The sequence below is a fragment of the Megascapheus bottae genome, chromosome 2 (assembly GCF_031878675.1).
Source record: "Megascapheus bottae isolate mThoBot1 chromosome 2, mThoBot2.hap1, whole genome shotgun sequence".
In the NCBI taxonomy this organism is placed as follows: Eukaryota; Metazoa; Chordata; class Mammalia; order Rodentia; family Geomyidae; genus Megascapheus; species Megascapheus bottae.
The window spans coordinates 69,674,362-69,697,632 of NC_143510.1; the positions used below are offsets into that span (position 1 = coordinate 69,674,362).

At 39.7% G+C, this 23,271-nt stretch overlaps 1 pseudogene; it reads right to left on the bottom strand.

Moving 5' to 3' along the window:
- Positions 1-660: 660 nt before the first annotated feature.
- LOC150067302 (methionine aminopeptidase 1 pseudogene) lies at positions 661-8,066 on the bottom strand (annotated as a pseudogene).
- Positions 8,067-23,271: the final 15,205 nt, after the last annotated feature.

The following is a 23,271-nucleotide window of genomic DNA, read 5'->3' on the forward strand; positions in this document are numbered from 1 at the left end:
TGAAATAGGTGTGTATTACAGAACCATCACGACCCACAACAGCCAACCACCACCTGGGGTGTGATTACTTAAGAAAACTTCTTCCAGTGAACATATGTCGTTTATCATGAACAGAGTCCACGCTGGAGAGAGAGCCTCACTGTGAGAGAGCTTCCCCACACACAAGAACAAGGGTAAACAATTAGCATGAGGAGGAAGAAGCCAATTCCCAACTAGGAATTAAATCACCACAAACCATAGGTCCCTTAGGACATCAAACCACCCTGTCAGAGCAGAATCAACAAATCAGTCACATAGTGTTCAGTAATTATGTATACAGAGTTTACAATGTGCACATATGTTTCCACGTCTACAATAAAAAAATCTGGAACACCCTGTTGCTGCTGTTTTCAAAGATTCTCATCTCCAACATTCACCTGGAAAGCAGCTGGCTCTGGATGGCTGGTTTGTGGCAGTGATAAGAGCAACTAGAAGCAGGTTTTAAGTAAAAGTGCTCAAGGGGCAAACAAAAAAGTGGTATGCAGGGCTGAGGGGAGGAGGGGAGGGTTTGGGGGCACGGAAAGGAGTTGATTTCCTTGATTCTTCTCAGCCTTTTCAGATCCAAGACCAACTCTTGAGGACACACACCAAATGCTGTAGTCCTTTCTGATTATTGTCAAAACAAGTGATTTAAAAACCAAAACCAGAAAACTGCCTCTTCCTTTCTGTACGCTCAACAAATCGCACAGTACAGTAAGAAAGTGCCATGGTGGGGATTAGAACTGGGACATCAAGTGAGGCCATGCGCTGTCGAGCCTCCGGGTCAGGATTTCACAGCCTGTGTCTGTCCCCAGCAGGGTGTGCTCAAACTGAGTGGACCGCTTCCCATTGCGTGTCACCGCAGTCCAACCATCTGGGCAGGTTTCATCCTGCCATCCACCTTCACAAATCATTGGTTCAATTGTAAATACATAGCCTGACTTCATCACTCCATCCGCTTTATTTTTGGCATAGTGGGGTACGTTGGGGGCTGTATGAAAAAGCTTATGGATTTCATGCCCACAGTAGCTTCGAACAACTGAAAATCCACTTGCTTGGGCATGCTTCTGAATAAGGTTTCCTAATTCTCTGTATTGAACACCAGGCTTCACTGCATCGATAGCTTGCATCAGGCACTCATACATCATCTGGACTAGTTTCGTGCTCCTTCCGTCAACATCTCTGACGAAAAACGTCTCATTCAGGTCTCCATGATAACCACTGGGATAAAGAGTGATGTCCACATTAACAATATCACCTTCTTGCAAAGGCTGTCGGTCTGGAATTCCATGGCAGATGACTTCATTCACTGAGGTACAACAAGACTTTGGGAAATTGTAATAATTCAAGGGAAAAGGATAGCAATTTCTTGCAATGCATGCTAAGTGTACAGCATGATCAATTTCTTCAGTAGTTACGCCTGGTTTAATCATGCCAGCAGCGATATCCAAAACTTCTCTAGCAAGCCTACATATAAGTCGCATCCCTTCTATATCTTCAGAGGAGATTAATTTAATCTGAGAAGTACCTTTAAGAGCCTGTTCAGATTCGGACATTCCTAAGGGATGATCAGCATAATCTGGTCTCTGAATGTAACTTGGCACTGGCCTTGTAGGCATCAGGGGATAATGTGGTCTGAGTTTGCCAGTATAGCGGTAGCCTGTCCATGGGCCTGTGTTAATATCCCCTTCCACAGTCCAGGACGATACCTCTCTCTTAGCCTTTTCAGGTTTTGCTTTCTTATGTAGTAACTTGTGAGTAGCCCAACTCCCTTTAAAACATTCCTGCGAGCAGAAGTACGAGCCCTGGATGCCCAGCTTGATGCAGGTCTTCTTTGAGTTATTTTATTTATTTATTTATTTATTTATTTATTTATTTATTGGCCAATCCTGGGCTTTTAAGCTCTGGGCCTGAGCACTGTCCTTGGACTTTCTCAAGGCTAGAGCTCTACCACTTGAGCCTCAGCATGACTTCTGGCTTTTTTCTATGTATGTGGTACTGAGGACTCAAACCCAGGTCTTCGTGCATGCTAGACAAGCACTCTACCACTAGGCCAAACTCCCAGCCCTGATTTGCATTTCAGATGCAAATGCAGAGATGTTGAGCATTTCTTCATGTGTCTATAGGCCATTTTTGTTTCTTCTTCAGAGAAGACTCTAAGTCTTTGTCCCATCTTTTAATGGGATGGTTGTTACTTTGGAGATTAGTTTGGGAGTGGTTCAATTTTTTGAGCTGTTGATATATTTTAGATATGAGGCCTTTGTCTGTTGTATGGTTGGTGAAGATCTTCTCCCACTCTGTAGGCTTCCTAATTAGTTTACTAGCTATAAAGACAATAGTTTTTATAAACAGGTTTTTAAAAAAATTTAATTAAAGATGTCTCTAAGGTTTTAACCCTACTGTGTCATCTTCCATTGTACATTCTAATCTACACATACTTTCATAAATTATATTTTTTGCATAATCTTAAAAATGTTTGTGTCTTACTGCTGTAAACACAGACCTCAAACAACAGTTTCATAAACAGAAACATGGCAAACTTTTCCTTCTCCTTTTCCTCACAATGCAATTACCAATGTGACTGTTTTCATCACTCTCTCTGCAGAGTTTTAAGGGTAATCTAAAGATCAAATTCCTTAACAATAGTAAAAAAAATCTGCTCAAATGGCAAGAAAAACCATGCTTGTTTTAAATAACACTTGATAGATGGCCATTTCCATCGCAAATAAAACATGCAAACCATTTTTCATGTTCATTGTTATAGGAATCTTTTAGTCATAAAAAAAAAACAGACTGTACTAGAAACTAAAGACAAAGCTAAACCTCACTAATTGAAATGGATGGGCCCAGAGCATCCATTCACAGTCAGGATCAGTCCTCCCAAAGGCACTATTTGGTAATGTCTCACTGCAGCCCCATTTACTAGGCTGCAGCCTGCATAGAACAGTGTCCCATCCTTCCACGTCAGAGTAAAGATGTTCTGTGGGGAGGAATCACAATTGGTCCAAAACGTGGCATTCCAGGGCTCTGGAGTGTATTTGAGATTTCAATTAGAAGCCCCTACCCACAGGTGGATTTCTTCCAAGCATTGTCCTTTGGGCCCTTTCCTGAGCCAGAAAAATGGCCAGCCTTCTACAGGGCTTTGTTTTTCTGGGTGTATGGTAAGACAATAGAATAATGAATTGCATACTCAGCTGGTGCCAGAGCTCTGTCACACAGCCTGGCATCTGGGAATTTGGTCTATTTACTCAGAGCAGCTGTATACGTTTGGAAAGACATTCCAGTTTGAAGATCCATTAACCCCTGCGAAGGGCTACATTTTAGTATGAACATTTTTTAAAGGATAAAATAAGTGTTGAATCCTGTTGAACCCAAGCCCAGACTCTGTTGAAAAAAAAAGAGGTGCACTAAATAATCTTCTAGGTCTCACCAAGTCGTGTGTTTCAATGCTCATATTTTGAAAGGTGTTGGCAGTAAACTTGATAATGTAGTTAGAATGGCTTTTTAATGCTGTGCTTTGTTCTGTGAAATGTTTGAAAATATTTCAATAATATTCTTCACGTAGGAGGTGTTCAATCCTTCTCAGAATGACTGGACAGTTTTATAGTACTGTGATCGATGATAAGAAGACCAGATCCTTGTTCATTCACTCCACAAATACTTACTGAGCAACTATTACACCAGGCACATTATTAGATATTAAAGACTGAACAGTGAATAAGACAAAGTTCTTGCTTTTGATTTATTTGGGCAATATAATGGTATGTATTCCTGTTAATTCTTCATAAACAATTTTAGATTTTCTACAGTTTGACCACTCATCCAATCATTTTCCTGTCTTTGTCTCAGGGTTGTAGTAGCACGTCAAAATCTCTGTTGCTCTGAGCAGAGCTCAGAAGTTCTTCTCCCCTTTTCATATCATATTCTTATTGATAGCACTTGGTATTCTAATTTATAAAAAAATGTAAATATGTAATCCATTCTTCTATATGATCTTCCCCTTATTCTTATCAATTGCTGTTTAGATTCCTTTGCAGATACTCTGCTTTGAATTAGGGCTCAGTGTGGAAGTCATCCATGAGTTATTGATAAATATCAATAGAAGTTCATGATAGTTTCTTGCACAGCTTGCTATGGAGATGCCAGCTTCCCATACTATCATGGCACTTAAGTAGCAACATGGCCCATTTGCCCAGGCAAGACCTGAGACCTCCCACCAAACTAACCATGAGAATAAATAACCTTGCTTGACAGTGAAGCTTCTACACCCAGTTAAGCTTTACATTTATGAAGCTCCAAAAGAAGTATAGTTGCAACCAGTGGAAATCATTAGGGAAAAGTACCAAACTGGGTACCACCACCCCACTAGTTTCCTGTTTCTAAGATTTCAAGCATGGCAAAGTTTTGAGGTGACTGTTATGCAACATTTGTTAATTTGGACTTCTTGGAAGAGGAGTTTGTAAATTTCTATTCTCAATAATTCTAGTTTTGATTCCATTTATTCTGATACCACCTAGCACACAGTACTATGCCAGTTTCACATCAAAGTTCTTCCAATATATTTTGTTCTTTCTAATAAGCAATTTGAAAGTTGGGCACAGAAAAAACTTTAAGTTTATTTCTGAAATATATATTCTGAGTTTAGGCAAAAGGCCCAAGTTCCTTTAGCCAGTAAGCAACAGATCCTGGATTGAAACTCCCATCTTCCAACCCAATGCCTCCGATCACATACGTCAGGGAGTTTTAGCATTATGAAAAGCAAAGATCGAGACTTGGCATCAGGACTTTTAGATTTAGCATGGATGCACCTGGATAATTTACATTTGCAATGATCACGAGACAATGTAAAGTACAACTGTGGAGTGGACGTGTGGTAGATAACTAAGATTGATCTCTGTCTATGACTAGCAGAGTACTACAGTTACTTTTGTTCATCCCTCTGCCCACAAGTACTTTCCAGAAGCAACCTCCATCCAAAATATGAATCTTGAAAATTTAGCTGAGGATTTTCTTTTCCAAGTATTTGATCAACATTTTAGATACATGTGTTTGGAATGTCCTGTGTTGTGTTTTGCAATTTCACTGAACATTTTTACCATTTGGAACAGTCCCAAAGACTCCGAGACACTTAACACCAAGTGCTGTTTGATAATGCATACATTCTTTTGCTGTAATGAATCATAATAAATGTGCACGCTGAGGTTTCTTTTTTTCTGGTTACTCATATGCATTGAAAAACTGGAAAGCTTCAATTCTTGAAATGTGTTTTTTTCACACTCTCTATCACTTTGAATCATTAAATGATTAATGTTCTGATTTTCTACCTGGATATGAAGACTACCATACACTTACATCGACACACTTACATTCCACTGCCTCTTTCCCCAGTAACCCAAACCCTTTCCTTAGAGGAAATCAAACTCAAATAAATATCAAGGCTAGCAGTGGACAATAATAAGTCATATAATAAATTCAAATAGTTTCTTTTTCATGAACCATCTTTTTAAATCTTTTTTGTTGTATTTTATGTGTAGACGGGTTATAGTTACATTTGTCAGGTAGTGGGTACATTACTACCTTGATACCTTTTGTTCATGTTTTTGTCCCCCTTTCCCTTCCTCAATCCCCTTCCAGTCATCTTATTTTCCCTCTTCCCTTCCCTATTCCAAATAAACAAATAAGTGTATATACAGTATATCAGGTAACAAAGTCAGATACAGTAACCACATGAGATTAACCATACATGGAAAAAAAGAGAAAATGAATAACTTCATATATTACATTAAGAACAAGACTCACAAAGATAAACTTCTGGTTTCCATAACCTAGCGTTCATTTCATTGAGTCTCATCCTGTATGACCATATGTATATAGCTTTTGAGCTATTGTTATTCTCATGTCCTAGATGTGTACTAATTATTACAAATGAGGGGAAATATTGAGCCTATGTTCCTTTGGGTCTGGCTTACTTCACTTACTATGATATTTTTTGCAAGTCTTTCCATTTCCTTACAAATGGGGCGATGGTATTCTTTCTGATGGCAGCATAGAATTCCATTGTGTATAAGTATGACATCTTCTTGATCCTTTCATTTACTGAGGGACATCTGGGTTGGTTCCATATTTTTGCTATGGAAAATAATACCACAATAAACATTGTTGTGGTATGTCCTTGTTTCTGGACATTTAGGTAAATGTCAATGAGTGGGATTGCTTTATATTTAATTTTTTGAGGAATCACCATACTGCTTTCCAGAGTGGTTGAATGTGTTTACACTCCTACCAACAGTGTAGTAGTGATCCCTCCTGGCCACATCCCCACCAGCATCTGTTGTTATTAGATTTCTTGATCATGGCCATTCTAACTGGAGTGAGGTGGAATCTCAGATTTTGCATTTTGATTTGCATTTTTTGTATGGCCAGAGATGGGGTGCATTTCTTCATGTGTCTAGAGGCCATTCTTATTTTCTCTTCAGAGAAGTCTCTTTTTACGTCTTTAGCCCACCTTTTGATGTGATGGTTGTTTCTTGGAAGATTTCCTTTTGAGAGATTCAATTTTTTGAGCTGTGGGTATAGTTTAGATAGGAGGCCCTTGTCTGTTGTATGGCTAGTAAAGAGAAGATCTTTTTCCACTCAGTGGGCTTTCTATTTAACTTGCTTGCAGTGTCCATTGCCATACAGAAGCTCAGCATTTAATGCAGCCCCATTTGTCCAAACTTTCTTTGTTTTTTTGTGTTTCAACTTGTGCCAAGGAATCCTCATGCATTTCTCATTCCTTCCTGTAAAGTTTTGAGGTTATTTGCTTTTACCTCAAGGTCTCTGATCCATTTGGAATGACATATAAGGATCCAGCTTTAGTTTTCTACAGCTGCTTAACAAATTCTGACAGAAATATATGTTAAAGAGGATATATTTTTCTGTGTTTTTGGCTCCCTTATGGAAAATTAGGTAGCCATGGCTCTGTGGGTTGATTTCTGGGTCTTCAGTTCTATTCCATTGGTCCTCAGGACAATTCTTGTGCCAGTACCAAGCTGTTTTGATTACTATAGTTCTGTATTAGAGTCTGAAGTTTGGTATTGATAGTGCTCCAGAACTGTTCCTTTTGATAAAGTTTGTATTTGCTATTCAGGGTCTGTTGTTATTCCATATGAATGTTTGGATTGCTCTTTTTTCTATTTCATTAAAGAATGATACTGGGATATTGAAGGGAATGGCATTGAATTTGTAGATAGATCTTGGTAGGATTGCCATTTTCACGGTGTTAATTCTTATAATCCAAAGAGCATGGGAGGTTTTTCTGCTTCCCCAGTTCTGCTTTGATTTCCTTTTTTAGGTTTTCAAAGTTTCCATCATAAAAGTTGTTTACATCCTTAGTTAATTCCTAAGTATTTCATTTTCTTTGAGGGTATTGCAAAAGAAGTTGCTTTCTTGATTTCTGCCTCACTCTTCTCATTATTGGCATACAGGAAAGCCACTGATTTTTTTTGCCAGTCCTGGCTTGAACTCAGGGCCTGAGCACTGCCCTTGGGCTTTCTCAAGGCTAGAGCTCTACCACTTGAGTCGCAGAACCACTTCCAGCTTTTATCTATGCATGTGGTACCAAGGAATCGAACCCAGGTCTTCATGCATGCTATGCAAGCACTCTATCACTAGGCCAAATTCCCGGCCCATTTTGAGGGTTCATTTTATACCCTGCTACTTTGCTAAACTTTTGAATCAGCTCCAGCAACCTGGGAGTGAAGTCTAAAGGGTTCAAGAACCAGTCTTGATCTCACCACTCTTTTTGAGAGGATTGAGTCCATTTCTTTGCCCAGAACCATGATTAACCCCTTTCCTTCATATTAGAATCACTCAAGGGATGTTTGTAGATCTCCAACTAGTGTGTGGGGAGCTTACCTTAGAACAAAGAAATTAAGCTTGAATCTCTGGAATGGAGCACACGCACCAACATGTTCAAGAGGTCCCCCAGGTGACCTCAGTACACAGCCAAGATAAGCAGCAGCAGCGTAATTGACTTGAGTCACTCCCCCTCTCCCATCACTCATCATCTTGTTTTCTCATCATAATCATCTCTAACAGAACAAAACACCTTGGTTGGGAATGACTAGGTCAACCTCCTCTGAATGCTTCATGGTAGGGACAGTGCACTTGAAGATCTCAAGCGTCACTTTTTCCAGCTTGCCATAAAGTGGTCTTCATGTTAAATGTCAGGACACCACACATTTTTTTTAGACTTGATCTGGGTTTTATTGTATTTCAAAAACAAGGTGGTCAAGGACTTCATTATGGCTAAAGTAGAGGATATGGATGATACATGTTATGCATGGCTCCCTTTTCTTCTGGTACTGGAATTTGAACTCAGGGTTTCATTCTTGTTCAGATGCTTGCTTATGCCTAGCACTTTACCATGTAAACTGCACTTCCAGGCCAGATTTATGCTGAGTATTATTATTATTATTTCCATATATTTTATTGTAATTAATAGAAGGGTTACATTATATACACCAGATAGAAAGTACATTACTTCACATACATTGATACCCCTTCTCATGTCTTGGTCCCCATTTCCCTCCTCCCCAATCCCGCCCCTCATCTTGTTTTCCTCCCTTCCCTATCTAATTTCAAATAACCAAATATGCATATATTTACTATATCAGATAACAAGGTGAAATACTGTAACAATTTGAGATAGGCAAGGGAGAGCAAAAGAGATGAGAGATAGCATAGTATATTAAGGACAACAATCACTCATTATATGGCTTTTGTCTCTATATCCTGGAGGTCCTTTCATTTAGTGTCATTCTATATGGCCTTATGTATCTAAGTTTTGTTCTATTGTAACTCTCTGCTAGGAGAGTCCAAGGTTTCTACTGATTATGACAAATGAGGGAAACCATTGAGCCTATGTTCCTTTGAGTCTGGCTTACTTCACTTTACTATGATTTTTTCTAAGTGTTTCCATTTCCTTACAAATGGGCCAATGTCATTCTTTCTGACAGCAGCATAGAATTCCATTGTGTATAAATACCACATCTTGTTGATCCCTCATCAACTGAGGGGCATCTGGGTTGGTTCCATGTCTTTGCTATGGTAAATAGTGCTGCAATGAACATTGTTGTGCTAGTGGCTTTAGTATGTCACTGTTTCTAGATGACTGGGTAAATGCCAAGTAGTGGAATTGCTGAGGAACTGCCATACTGCTTTTCTGTAGTGGTTGAACAAGTTTGCACTCCCACCAACAGTATAGTAGTGATCCCTCCTGGCCACATCCCCTCCACCATCTATTGTTATTAGATTTCTTGATCATGGCCATTATAACTGGAGTTAGGTGGAATCTTAGGGTTATTTTGATTTGCATTTCTTTTATGGCCAAAAATGTTGAGCATTTTTTCATGTATCTATAGGTCATTCTTATTTCTTCTTCAGAGAAGACTCTCTTTAAATCTTTGACCCATCTTTTAATGGGATGGTTGTTTCTTTGGAGATTAGTTTTGGAGTGATTCAATTTTTTGAGCTGTTGATATATTTTAGATATATGTCTGTTGTATAGTTAGTGAAGATCTTCTCCCAGTCTGTTGGCTTTCTAGTTAATTTGCTAGCTATGTCCTTTGCCATACGGAAGCTCTGCAGTTTAATGCAGGCCCACTTATCCAGACTTTCTCTGCTTTGTTGTGTTTCATGGTCCTTATTAAGAAAGTTTCGACCTGTGCCAAGGAGGTCTAGTGTATCTCCTATTCCTTCTTGTAAAGTTTTCAGTGCATCTGCTTTTGCTTCTAGGTCTTTGATCCACTTGGAGTTAATCCTGGTGCAGGGTGACAAAGAAGCATCCAACTTTAGCTTTCTGCAGGTGCTTAACCAGTTCTGCAGGCACTACTTGCTGAAGAGGCTGTCTTTCTTCCATTCTATTTTTTTTGGCTCCCTTATCAAGGATTATGTGGCCATAGGTCTGTGGGTTAATGTCTGGGTCCTCAGTTCTATTCCATTGGTCTCCAGGCCTGTTCTTATGCTTGTACAATGCTGTTTTGGTCACTATAGTTCTGTAATAGAGTATAAAATTTTGCTATTGAAATTCCCCCTGCGCTGTTCTTTCTGCTAAGAATTGTTTTTGCTTTATAGGGTCTTTTATTATTCCATATGAAATTTTGGATTGCCTCTTCTATTTCTTTAAAGAATGACATTGGGATATTGATAGGTATTGCATTGAATTTGTAGATATCCTTGGCAAAATTGCCATTTTCACAAAGTTAATTCTTCCAATCCAGGAGCACGGGAGATTTTTCCATTTCCTCAGTTCTGCTTTAATTCCTTTTTCAGGGTTTTAAAGTTTTCATCAAAAAGGTCCCTTACATTTTTAGTTAAGTTAATTCCTAGATACTTTATTTTCTTTGAGGTTACTCATTTCTCTCATTGTTGGCATATAGGAAGGCGATTGATTTTTGATGGTTAATTTTACACCCTGCTACTTTGCCAAAGTTTCGAATCAGCTCAAGCAGCTTGGGGGTGGAATCTAGGGTTCTTTAAATACAGAATCATGTCATCTGCAAAGAGGGAAAGTTTCACTTCCTCTTTCAGTATTTAGATCCTCTTTATGCTTGCTTCTTGCCTTATTGCTCTGGGTAGGAATTCTAATACTATGTTAAAGAGGAGTGGAGAGAGTGGGCATCCTTGTCTTGTTTGTGATTTTAGAGGAAATGGCTTTACCTTTTTGCCATTGAACACTACACATTTTTATTGGTTCTCTTTGTCCTCATTTCCCACAGCTCTTGCAGGCACAGTTACCCTGAATGCATAGTAGATACTTTTTAAAGCAATGATGATTACAGCCCTAGCTATGTTGTACCTCTAGTTTAGAAGTCATTTTGTTTAATGCAGTGTTTTAATAATAGGCAGGATATTATTATAAATGAATTCCATCCTTGCTTTTAAATGGCTCCCATGTGCACACCCTTGCCCTGTCTTACATACTTAAACCTGCCAAAGACTTACGTGCCTCTATATATCACTTTCGCATAGAAACTCCCTATACTCTAAGTTTCCCTCCCCTGTAAGAGAGACTTAGGGGCTTTTTCCTAATCAGCACATATGTCATCAAAGGGTTCACAGATATGTCATCATCCTCTTTGAATATGAGCTCTGCAAGTCATGATCTGTTTTTTATAACTCCCAGTATTTGTGTGATTATTACAGTAATCTTCTCATAATGGATGTTTTACAGGTGCATAAAATAAGTGCATGCAAATGTCCCTTCTCTAATTTCCACCAGAAGACAGGCAGTTTTTCCTCTAAGTTAGAGGAAGTAGTCTAGATATAAAATGGAAGGACTATGCAACACATCCTTTTCTGCATTGTGTTATTTTCCAGAATTTAGGAGTAACAAACAATATAAATCAACAAACATTAAAATTAAATAAGCTGTGGCTTCTAAATAAGCCCAGGGCAAGAGAATGACAAAACCTTAAATATAGTTGCTCAGGGATTGCTATATTTAAATGGTGGAGAGAGGTAGTTACCATCAGTTTGAATACCAGATTCCTTGGACTAATTTAATATTTTGTAGTGCCTGTGCTCATTTTATTTTCCAGTGCACACAGGAGGCCTTGTAAAATTAGAAATTTAAATTGTAAATATTTTTAAAGATGCCTGGTTTCTCTCTAAGAAATTAGCTTTAATTCTTTTTTTTTTTTTTGCATTCTTAGCTACCAGAAAGTTTTAGAATGTTCAGGATAAATAGAAACACAAAGAGATCACATTGTAATTTATTGTCTTATTTTTAGTTTCTTTTTTAATATGTTAGATTGAGCACTGCAGAAAGCAATTATCTATTGCTTTATTTGTCATGCTCATTGCTATCCTACTCCACCTGTTTAACAAACATAATAGGAAATTGATTTTTGTCTTTTAGGGAAAAAAAGATCAATAAAGATTAAGTACAGGCCAACTAGATTGAATAATGGGATTTGACTCATGATAAGCACTGGGAAAGGAGGACTATTTGTACAAAGAGTAATATAATATACCGGTATTCCCCAGGCCAGCTGTATCTTGGCATTAATTATATTATTTTATGCTTGAAATGCTAACTAGAGGAAAACAACAGGAGAAAAATTCATACTTTTATACATTATGGTTAGTGGATTTTTTTTACCTGTTTATGAAAAGGACTTATTATGAGATAATAATTGTTTTGAACCAAAATTTGACAAATGATACACATTAATTTATGTGTTTACATACTTTTTTGTTTTTTAATTATTGTTTTATTTTTATTTTATTTTACTTTATTTTGCTGGTAGCGGGGCTTGAACGCTGGGCACTGTCTTGAACCTTTTCCACTCAAGGCTAGTGCTCTACCACTTTGAGCCACAGGGTTAGTTCCTGTTTTCTGTTGGTTTGTTGGAACTAAGAGTCTCATGTCTCTCCTGCCCAGGTTGGCTTCAAACTGTAATCCTCAGATCTTGGCTTCCTGAGTAGCTAAGATTACAGGAATAAGCCACTGGTGCCCAGCCTCTGTTTTAAAAGCTAGTAGAAAGAAGTCATGATTTTAGAATACCTATAAGTCTGTGAAAAATTTTTCTAACATAACTAATAGCTTTTCTTGTGCCTAATTTAAAAATAATATATATTAATTTTTGTTTTAAAGAGACATTTCCATTTTTAACTTTGTTTTCTTTATTCACACAGATTTACTGTGCCATGGTTTAGGGACAGTCAAAACAACGAAGGTTCTTGTGCTCATAAATATATGCTCTATGTAAAGGAAACAGAAAACAGAGGAGCAATCAATTCAAAAGTAAAATAATATTGCCCAGTGGTACAAATTGAAACCAAAGCAAGTTATAGTGTGCCAGGCAGGGGAATGCCACTACCGATAAGTTTGGAGGAAACAAGAGGGCAGAAACTAGAATGTCAACAAGGAACTGGCTGTGGAAGATGTCAAACACAAAGCAGCTCATTTCAGGCAAAGCATCAGCTAATGCAGAGGGTCAGCAGGAAGCTGGTCAGTTCACAGCCCAAATAATTGTTTATGGGGACAGTTTGATTTCTATTGAAAAAGAAATTACTGCTATCATCATCAGAGCATGACTGATAGGCAGTCAGTACCTTTCCAGAGAGCTGTGTTGATTTGCATGTGTTAGACCACTTCAGTTTGTAAACATTTGAATGCAGCAAACCATTTGCAATTTTGTGTGTAGGAAAATCTCTTCATCAAATGTATGCAGATGAGAAAAAGCTTCTGATTTATCATTCAGGTCATTTGGGACCCAAATCACAATCTTTTTTTTTCCCCTTCCAATAAAATAATATGACCACTTCACTGCACTAGTGGAGGGCTTTTTGGGATTTAGTCCATCTTACAATTGCCTTTTTCAACAAGATTTGGCTACTCACCATCTGCATACAAATTTTATCATGAAAAATAATACCAATTCCACAACATCAAACAATAAACCGTGACAGTCATGCAAGGGAGGCCATACTTGCAACAATTACTAATAGGTCCTTTGTGCAGCTCTAAGAATTCTTCTTAGGAAAGATCATTTTCTAACATTGGAGCTAGAGACCATAACTCATTAACAAAATAAAATTCCATTTGGTTTTGGTTAAAATGTGATGAGGATATTTTCTGAAGAGATGAAAGCCTAAGTCAGAAGAGAAAACATGCAAATAACAACTGAAAACTGCCTTAAAAATCTTTGGCAATATGTCTCTGCAAGAAAACAGAAGAGAGCAAAAATGTAAGAATTGAACAAGTTTGAATACAGTTTCTACTATTAACACATTAAAGAATATCCTTTGTGTAGTATTTTGAGTACAGAGACTTACTATATACTTCCTGAATCACAGGGTTGCTGTGACGCATAAAAATGCATAGTAAAATATGATTAAGAGTGTTCCTGAAACAGGAAACTACCTACATTTATTCATTATCTATACCTCAAGAATTATGAGTGGTTTCGTTAGTAAAAGCTAATCAATTGTATCTGTAAAGACATAGACTTATTACCAGGGTGATGTCCCATCTTTTTCTCCCACTCTCTCTCCCCCATCCTCCCAATCATTTGTTTTCCCCTTCCCTTACCTATTTCAAATAAACATATATACAATATACCAGGTACCAAAGTCAGATACAGTAACAACATGAGCATTATTCTTAATCTCATCGATGTAACATTACTAATATATACTTCAAATCCAGGGTCATATATATTAGGGTTTTCTTCTTTTTCTGTTAGTGTAAATTACTAGTACAAAAATAGTTCATGAAAACGGCTATCAATGTTCAAGAAGTTATGTACCTGTCACCTGACGAATGTAACTGTAACCCCTCTATACATCATCCTGATGATAAAATACAATAAAAAGAATACTTCATTGTGATATTACCATAGATACATATAGCATATATTTTAGTTTCTGTTGGCTTGATTCTCACAGTCAAATACTGTGCTATTTAGATATGTGCATGCCTGAATTTATATATATATTTTTGTGGGTCCTGGGGTTTGAATTCTGTGTTCTTTCCCGGAGCTCCTCAGCTCAAGGCTTCTGCCCTACCCCTGGGCCTGGGCAATGTCCCGGAGCTCTTTAGCTCAAGGCTACTTCCCTACCCCTTGAGCCACAGCCCCGATTCCTTTTTTCTAGAGATTAATTGGAGAGTAAGAGTCTCACATTCTTTAGTGCCTTAGCTGGTTTTGAACCACAATCATCAGATCTCAGCCTACTGAGTAACTAGGATTACAGGCTGGAGCCACCATGCCTGGCTAAATCTGTATTTTTATATATCAGCTTCTCTTATTAACTTCTCTCTTAACTTTGCCTGGTGAATTTTGTTTCATTCTTTAATTCACATTTTAAATTGTACTAATTTCTATATGTAAAAACTAGCTCGTAATATTTTCCCAACGTCCTCTCATTGAATACTTGCAATAAATCTCTTTATTTTCTAGATGCACTCAATAAAGAAGTCTATACAAATGCTTACACTGTATGGAACAATAAAAGACCCCATGTAGCAAAAACACTTCTTAGCAGAAAGAACAACACTGGAGGAATTTCAATCCCAAACTTTAGACTCTATTACACAGCTATACTTATCAAAACTGCTTGGGACTGGCACAAGAACAGGCCTGAAGACTAATGGAATAGAACTGAGGACCCAGATATTAAACCACAGACCTATAGCCATCTAATCTTTGACAAGGGAGCCAAAAAAATAGAATGGAAGAAAGACAGCCTCTTCAACAAGTTGTGCTGGCAGAACTGGTTAAGCACCTGCAGAAAACTAAAGTTGGATGTTTCTTTGTCACCCTGCACTAGAATTAACTCCAAATGGATCAAAAGGAGGTAAAAGGTGACACAGTGAAAACTTTACAAGAAGGAATAGGAGATACACTAGACCTCCTTGGCACGGGTCGAAACTTTCTTAATAAGGACCAAGAATCACAGCAAATAAGAGAAAGACTGGATAAGTGGGACTGCATTAAACTGCAGAACTTTTGTATGGCAAAGGACATAGCTAGTAAATTAATTAGGAAGCCTACAGAGTGGGAGATGATCTTCACCAACCAAACAACAGACAAAGGCCTCATATCTAAAATATATCAACAGCTCAAAAAATTGAATCACTCCAAAACTAATCTCCAAAGTAATAACCATCCCATTAAAAAATGGACCAAAGACTTAAAGAGAGTCTTCTCTGAAGAAGAAACAAAAATGGCCTATAGACACATGAAGAAATGCTCAACATCTCTGGTCATAAAAGAAATGCAAATCAAAACAACTCTAAGATTCCACCTCACTCCAGTTAGAATGGCCAGGATCAGGAAAATGAATAACAACAGATGCTGGAGGGGATGTGGCCAGGAAGGATCACTACTACACTGTTGATGGGAGTGCAAACTCATTCAAAGTGGAATCAAACTGTACCTTGACTTGCATCAGACCATGGCTTTATTGTCTTATTGCTTTCTGGCCCTATTCTATGTAAATGACCTGAGAATTACCATATGAATGTAACACCTGGAGGTTCCCGGGGTCTGGAGGAGGGGAAAAAGGGGAGTGGAGAATAAACGCGGCAGTCTCGGCAATCTTTGCCTGGACTGCGGACATCCCGGACCCGGTGTGTCTGTCTCTCTTCTTTTTCTTCCTAGTCCTTGTCCCCTATTTCAGGAACCCCAATCTGCGAACCCTGGTTTGCTGCCGGTTGGCCCCGGCATCTGGCGCCCGAACAGGGACCCTGAAAATCTGTCACGAAGGTGAAGGACCCCTCCCTGTGGTGAGTAACACATCGTAGGACTATTAAGAGAGGATCTTAAGAGAGTGTATAGTCAGGAGTAAAAATTATGGGTCAAGTTAATAGCCATAGGTTATATCTACCGATGTTAACAGGCCTACTTGAAGCCCACGGAACGTGGGCGGAAAAAGGGGTGCTTCAGAGCTTCCTACAGTTTGTCGAGGAGGCATGCCTGAGGTTTATAGAGGAGGAATTCCAAAAAACCTGGCAGCGGATGGGAAAAAGAATTCAAGAATATTATAATGTATATGGCCCCGAAAAGACCCCAGAAGAGGCTATTGATGTATGGAATATAGTAAGTGAATGCATAGATCCTCTACATGAGAATGCTGAACTTAATCTTGAATTAAGGGAAATTTATGAGTTAAAGGACCCTTCTGAAAAACCTGAGGCTGAGCCATATGCCGCAGCCCAAGAGAGTCTAAGTGAGATCTTGAAAAGGGAACAACAACCAGTAGATATTGAGTATCAGAATTCAGGTTTGAATATCAAGGAGGAAAGTTATGATGAGTCAATGGAGGGCGGGGTGGCTACGATAGAGAAGAAGTTAGAAGAAATGCTACATCTTCTATCGAAAATGGGGATAGAGCAGAGAGCCCCCCCCAGAAGTAGGAAAGAAATATGACCCTCAGGCCACTATGGTGTCTGATTCTAAACCTTACCCCTCACACCCACCGCCTCCGGCTGCAGCCTTACGGCCTCAATCCCTTTTTCAACCTTTAGGCAAGCCTAAAGGCCCTAGCAACAAGTCCCTTTTAACAGGCACTACAACCAGGCACAGTGCATCGCAATTAAACCTGACTCAGGCTGCTAGAGAGAGGGAAGATATTTCAGGGCCTCGATGCTTCCCTAGTTTAGTTGATCATGATGAACAAGTATACCATCAACCTGTTCCTGTTAAACTATTACAGGATTTAAAGAGTGCCTGCTCCCAATATGGGCCAACTGCCCCTTTTACTCAAGTAATATTGGAGGCCGCGTGTGCTGGTATTGCATGCCCAAATGACTGGAAGCGGCTTGCCAGAGCATGCCTTAGTGCAGGAGAGTACTTATTATGGGAGACAGAGTTCACTGCACAGTGTCGGGCTAAAATTGAAACAAATAGGTCTAAGAACCTGCCTTACACTTTTGATCAGTTGTTAGGAGAGGGAACCTATAAAAACACCGAAGAGCAATTGGGTTATGCAAAGGAGGCCTATTACAAATAAATGCTGCGGCGAGAGAGGCTTGGAAAAAGTTACGCAATTCCAATCGTACAAAAAATCTAGTAGAAGTTAAACAGGGACCGAATGAACCTTATCTAGAATTTTTGTCTCGATTAATGGAGACTGCAGACTGCCTAGTACAAGATGAGAATGCAAGGAAGAGTATAGTTAGACACATAGCCTATGAAAATGCCAACGCCGCCTGTCAGGCGGCTATCAGACCCCATAGGAATAAGGGAGGAATCACGGACTTTATTTCACTGTGTGCTGATATTGGACCCTCCCATGTACAAGGCCTTACTTTAGCCGCCGCTCCTCAAGGAAAGACTGTTACTGAGTTTCTAAAATATAGAGGTCAGCGGCATTCTCGGGATGCTAGACCCCCAGGGCGTTGCTTTTCTTGTGGACAAATAGGACATTGGATGACGCAATGCCCACGCCAGGCCAGGCAAAAGAGAGAAAAATCACCTGGCACATGTCCACGCTGTGGTAAAGGGAAGCACTGGGCTAAAGATTGCAAGTCAGCAACAAATCGCAATGGCCGCCCGTATTTGGGAAACTGGAGAAGGGGCCAGCCCCTGGCCCCGCAAAACCATGGGGCAGTCCCTCCCTCTTCTCGGCCACAATTGCATCTTCTAACAACCCCCCAAGATCAGTCTCCAGCCTCCTCCGTGCCACCCCAGGCAGTGCAGGATTGGACCTCTGTTCCTCCACCTGCTCAGTATTGACCCCAGAGATGGGGACACAAGCTCTCCCCACGGGGGTCTTCGGCCCCCTTCCCCCGGGAGTGGCTGGATTGCTGTTAGGGCGAAGTAGCTCAGCCCTTAAAGGGATACAGATTACACCTGGCAAAATTGACCAGGATTTTACTGGAGAAATCAAAGTTATGGCCTCTGCCCCGAAACACGTGGTATCGATCCCAGCCGGTCAAAAATTAGCACAATTAATACTTGTGCCTTTACCTCCCGGGGAGACTGCTAATTCCCCATGTGGACAGAGAGGATTTAGATCTTCTGATATCTATTGGGTACAAAGCATAAAACAAGAGAGGCCTGAGATGACTATATTAATACAAGAAAAGCCCTTTAAAGGAATATTAGACACTGGAGCAGATGTGTCTGTGATATCTAAAAAACATTGGCCAGCCCAATGGCCCCTGACAACCTCTATGACTTCCCTACAGGGGGTTGGGCAAGCAACTGACCCACAGCAGAGCAGTGCGATCCTTGTTTGGAGAGATGAGGAAGGGCACTCTGGTCATTTTCAGCCATTTGTCTTGGATCATCTGCCAATTAATTTATGAGGTCGTGATATCATGGAAAAAATGGGAGTGTATATGTTTAGTCCTAGTGCTGCGGTCACTAAGCAGTTACTTGATCAAGGCCTCCTCCCCTTTAGGGGACTAGGCCGAGCAGCACAGGGGGAGCTAGAGCCACTCCAACCCCAGTCTCACCCTACGAGACAAGGATTAGGGTATTCTCTAATGGGGGCTGTAGTTTGTCCTGCCCCTCATGCTGATCCCATAAATTGGCTCTCTGAACAACCGGTATGGGTCGAACAGTGGCCTCTTTCACTAGAAAATATCATTGCAGTACAGCAGCTGGTACAGGAACAGCTGGACTTGGGACATGTGGCCCCTTCTAACTCTCCATGGAATTCTCCAATTTTTGTTATAAAGAAAAAATCAGGTAAATGGAGGCTGTTACAGGATTTGAGAAAAGTCAGCGCCACTATGGAACTGATGGGGGCCCTACAGCCTGGCTTGCCTTCACCCATGGCAATCCCAAAGGATACTTATAAGATTATTATAGATTTGAAGGATTGTTTCTATACTATACCCCTGGCACCTCAAGACTGTAAGCGCTTTGCCTTCAGCGTCCCCTCTGTTAATTTTAAAGAACCCATGAAGCGATATCACTGGCTTGTGCTTCCACAGGGCATGGCAAATAGCCCAACTTTATGTCAAAGTTTTGTAGCTAGAGCCATTTCTTCCACTCGTGAAAAATTTTCTTCTGTTTATATTGTTCATTATATGGATGACATCTTGTTGGCTTGTTCTGACCCTATCGTCGTACGACAAGCCTTTGGACAACTAAAGCAAGATCTGAGCCTCTTTGGCCTTATAATAGCAGCTGAAAAGGTTCAGGAACACCCCCCTTTTACATATCTAGGCCATATATTAGGCCCACACTATTTTAAAAGCCAAAAAATACAATTAAAAACTTCACACTTAAGAACTCTTCATGATTTTCAGCAATTCTTAGGAGATATAAATTGGCTTCGGCCTTATCTAAAGCTCTCCACAGGAGAGTTAAAACCCCTTTTTGATCTCTTAAAAGGAGATACCAACCCTACATCCTTGCGCGAATTAAATCCTGACGCCAGGAGGGCCATCCAAATTGTAGAAAAGGCAATTTCCCAGCAACAAGTGACCTATTGTGACTATTCTAAACCATGGGGAGTTTACATTTTAGCTACTTCTCACTCCCCAACTGCTGTATTGTGGCAGGATGGCCCACTTTTATGGCTTTATCTACCATCAACACCCGGCAAAGTGCTGACCCCCTACTACGAATTGGTAGCTAATCTGATACATATGTGCCGAGTGGATTCCCGTAAATATTTAGGTCAGGAACCTCATTTTATCTGTGTCCCATATAATCTACAACAACAAGATTGGCTATTCGCCCATTGCGATCCTTGGGCCATTGCTTGGGCCAATTATACGGGAAAAATTTTGCATCACTACCCGTCTAACAAACTTCCCCAATTTGCTGCGTGTCATACGTTTCTATTTCCTTCCATAGTACAGGCCTCGCCTTTATCTTCTGCCGCTTTGGTATTTACAGATGGATCCTCTAATGGAACGGCTGCTTTGACCATTAATGGGAAAACTCAATCTTGGGTTACGGGTTTTTCCTCCGCCCAAGAGGTGGAATTAGAGGCTGTTTTACAAGCACTCGTTCTGTTACAAGACGAGCCCTTTAACTTATACTCAGACCGTCAATATGTAATTCGTGCTCTTCAAGTCATAGAAACTGTTCCCTTTATTGGAACTACTAACTCCAATATCCAGACCCAATTTCGCCAAGTACAAACTTTGCTTTGTTCTCGCAACCACCCTTGTTTTTTTGGCTTTGTTCGAGCTCACACTAATCTTCCTGGCCCTTTAAGTGAGGGCAATGCGGTCACTGACTCCGCCACCAGAGTTTACTTAACTCAGGTTGAACTTGCTAAGCAGTCACATGCCATCCACCATCAAAACAGTCGAGCCTTGCGCCGACAGTTTAAATTATCTAGAGAAGCAGCACGACAAATAGTTAAGACTTGCTCCAACTGTGTCCCTTTTTCACCAGCCCCCCATTTAGGTATAAATCCACGAGGACTGCTTTCTAATCACATTTGGCAGATGGATGTCACCCATGTTCCATCATTTGGCAGATTAAAATATGTTCATGTTACTGTAGATACTTATTCTAATTTTATCCTAGCCACCCCCCTTGCTGGGGAAGCCACTAAACATTGTATTTCTCACTGCATTCGATGCTTTGCTGAGATGGGGATTCCCTCACAAATAAAAACAGATAATGGCCCTGGCTATGCAAGCTGAGCATTTCAATCCTTCTGCCATTCCTATAATATCACTCATATTACAGGCATTCCTTACAATCCTCAAGGTCAAGGCATCATGGAGAGAGCTAATGGATTATTAAAACATCAAATTGCTAAAATACAGAAAGGAGAGTCATATCCCGCTACTCCTGTGAATATACTTAATCATGCCTTATTTGTTTTAAATTTTTTGAATTTGGATTCAAATAATTTATCTGCTGCTCAGCGATTCTGGGAAAAAAGAGAGCAGCGTGCTTTTGCCTTAGTAAAGTGGAAGGATCCCCTAACTGGTGCTTGGCATGGACCCGATCCTGTTCTAATCTGGGGTCGAGGGCATGTATGTGTTTTTTCACAAGGAGAAAATGACGCCCGCTGGCTGCCTGAACGCTGCGTTCGGATCGTGGAGAGTGACAGTGGCCATCCAAGCAGCGACTCACTGGGCCTACACCCCCAACCCTCCAGTGGTGCATCCTGCGACGTGGGAAGGACCTGAGTTATTTGTGCATGTCAATTGGGACTGCTACTGATCCACTTGTTCCACACATTCATATGAGCTGTGTTTCTCCTCCTTTTACTATTATGTAGGGACCTTTTAACATATTCATTGACTCTACACAATTTAATATGTGACATTATTTTGTCTTTACCAGCCCTCTTCTTAATAACCTTGTAAAAGATGCCCAGGTGAAAAGCAAAGGCCTCCAGAGGTAAGTAGAAGTCAGCCGACCCCCTTGTATGTCTGCGTTTTATTTTATTTTATTTTTGTTTGTTTGTTTGAAAAGGTGCACTGTGGGCCTAAAACAGAGGCCTGGGTGGTCAAGGGACGCCTTGACCCCCCCTCCCCTTCTGAGTTTCTTGTCGATAACAAGGCATACCTGAGAGTCCCACCAGCAAGACATGTCTAAATCTAAAAATAACTGTTTGGTGAAAACATTCATTTGAGCTCATGTTTTTTTTGTGTGTGTTAAGTGTATCTGATTGAGTCCAATTTTCTTGTTATATGTCAGTGTCTGATTATTTAAAAGTCTCCGTTTCTCTGTCTTGTTCGTGTTACATATTTTTCCTTGTCCAGTTTTGTCTTTAAAATTGGTACCATTTCTAAGTATGGATCCTTATGGTTTTTCTGTGCATACTCAAGCACATATCCTTGTTATTTATTTGAACATTTCTGGGCCTAGCATGGCCGCTCCCCCATGTCTGCAGTTGTAACAAGCCCTGGAAAAATAAATTCCAGCTAAGTTGCCTTGCAAAAATTTTGTTTTGAACCTGGTTCTCACCTGTAAGAGTAAAATTGGCAAAACTCTCTTGACACAAACTTCCGGAAGTTGAACGGCCGATATTAATTTTGCGCACTTTATGATCTTTGAGTATGAATGTGTGTGAATGAGTGAGTGAACATGTTCAAGGTTAAATTGTCAGCATGCTGTATAAAACAATGGTTGAGCTCATTTGAAACAAAGGCAATTGGGTAAATCTAAGTCTGAACTTCAAGAAAATTATTAGGTTTGAATGTTTCCTATGTCTTAAAAGTATTATTGCATTGTTTTAAAGAAAAACTGGTAAAAAGTATTTTTCTAAAGATCCTGAAATCTGCATTTTAAAAATCTGGTATTGCAATACATACAGCTGTTTACATTGTAAACATTGTATCCTGTTCAGCACAGCGGTGTTAGGGAATTTGGGATTTATTACTTTAAGTTAAAGTTTGGAAACATGTATTAGAAATTTAAATGTAAAATTGTTCATTAACGTCAGAAACTTTGCCTGTCCTTTCTTGCAAACTGACACTAGAAATCTGATGGTAAAATGTGGATAATGTGATTAGTATTTTAAAGGAATGTTTAAAGGTTTATCTCCATGCTATTGGGTGTATTTTAAAAAGGAGAGGAAACTAAGTCCAGACTTAGACTTTTGGTGCACTGATGTCTATAGTTCTTGAATTAGGGAAAAACTATTATTTGAGTTTAAACTGTTGTTGGAGTTCTAGACAGTAATCTAAACTGCAAAAGAGCCCTTTTTTCTAAAAGGCAAGAGGAGTGCCTTGGGCCTTAGGGGGCCTGAAGGCAGAAGGAGTTCTTTGTGCCCTTAAAGGTTTTTCAATTGCAAATAAAGGCTAAGGTGTTAATTGTTTAAGCCAGTATC